At 37.6% G+C, this 1,289-nt stretch overlaps 1 non-coding gene across 1 annotated transcript; it reads left to right on the top strand.

Annotated features, from left to right (window-relative positions):
• The first annotated feature begins 274 nt into the window (after positions 1–274).
• On the top strand, positions 275–381 carry LOC133813281 (small nucleolar RNA R71). Its single transcript, XR_009884311.1, has one exon. It is a non-coding gene; the product is annotated as a small nucleolar RNA R71 (small nucleolar RNA).
• The last annotated feature ends 908 nt before the right edge of the window (positions 382–1,289 follow it).

Here is a 1,289-nt window from a genome sequence, read left to right as displayed (position 1 = left end):
CCCCAAACTCATGTTCTTGAGAAGGTTAGTCATTGAAGAAACTTGAGTGGTCAAAGCTGTCAATGCATCAACTTCAAGTATGCCAGCCACTTTTTGACTTGTTGAGGCTCTAGCATTGGACCATTGATAATTGTTGCTAGCTATCCTCTCCAAAATCTCATAGGCTTCATTATAGGACTTAGAAAGAATGGCCCCATTGGCTGAAGCATCTAACACCATACGAGTGGAAGAATTGAGCCCATTGTAGAAAGTTTCCATTTATATACAATGTAGGATCCCATGGTATGGGCACTTTCTCAATAAGTCCTTGAATCTCTCCCAAGCTTCACAGAATGATTTATCTTCTAGCTGCTCAAATGACATGATTTCATTACGAAACTTGGCATTTTTGGTAGAGGGAAAGTACTTCATCAAGAAATTTTCAGCCAACTCATTCCATGTAGTCACCGAGTCGAGAGGAAGGGTGTTGATCCAAGCTCTAGCTCGATCCCTCAAAGAGAAAGGGAACAATTTCAACCTTAGGGCCTCATCAGTCACTCCTTGTAGCTTGAAAGAATCACTTACCTCCAAAAATGAACGAAGATGAAGGTGAGGATCCTCAGTAGGCAACCCACTAAATTGACCCACTGTTTGCAACATTTGGAACATCACGGGCTTTAACTCAAATTGGGGTGCTTGAATTTCAGGCCTAACAATGCCCGGATTAAGCTCATTAAACATGGGGGCAGCATACTCCCTTATGGCTCTCTCTCTATCATCAGCCATAGCAATTGTGTTAGTGACATTATTAGCACCCTCAACTCCTTCAACCTCTTCAACCATATTAAGGCGATTTTGAGCCCGTTGTTCCCTTAGTCTTCTTCTAATTGTTCTTTCAATTTCAGGGTCAATAGGAGCTAGTTCAATATCTTCTTTCTCATTCATATAGTAAATCAACTGAGAAAACACAAGAGCAAGCAAACAAAGTAACCACAACAAAGAAAAAAAAATTGCAAGTAATTGATTTTACAAGAATTTCTAATTTCAATCCCCGGCAACGGCGCCAAAAACTTGTTGCGATCAATTTAATATTTGATTTTAAATACGCAAGTGCACGTAATCACACAAGTAATATAATGATAAGTAAATCGTCTCCACAGGGATTGCAAATTAAAAAAATAAGCAAAATAATTACTAAACAATTGTAGAAAATTAAAAATCAAGTGGGTTGTTTATAGGCTAAGAAAAATATTAAAATAAAATGGAAATACTGAAATTAAAAACTGAATTGAACAAGAAAATTGAGAGAA

The sequence above is a fragment of the Humulus lupulus genome, chromosome 1 (assembly GCF_963169125.1).
Source record: "Humulus lupulus chromosome 1, drHumLupu1.1, whole genome shotgun sequence".
In the NCBI taxonomy this organism is placed as follows: domain Eukaryota; kingdom Viridiplantae; phylum Streptophyta; class Magnoliopsida; order Rosales; family Cannabaceae; genus Humulus; species Humulus lupulus.
The sequence above is the reverse complement of the archived record's forward strand: the minus strand, read 5'-3'. Positions and strand labels throughout refer to the sequence as shown.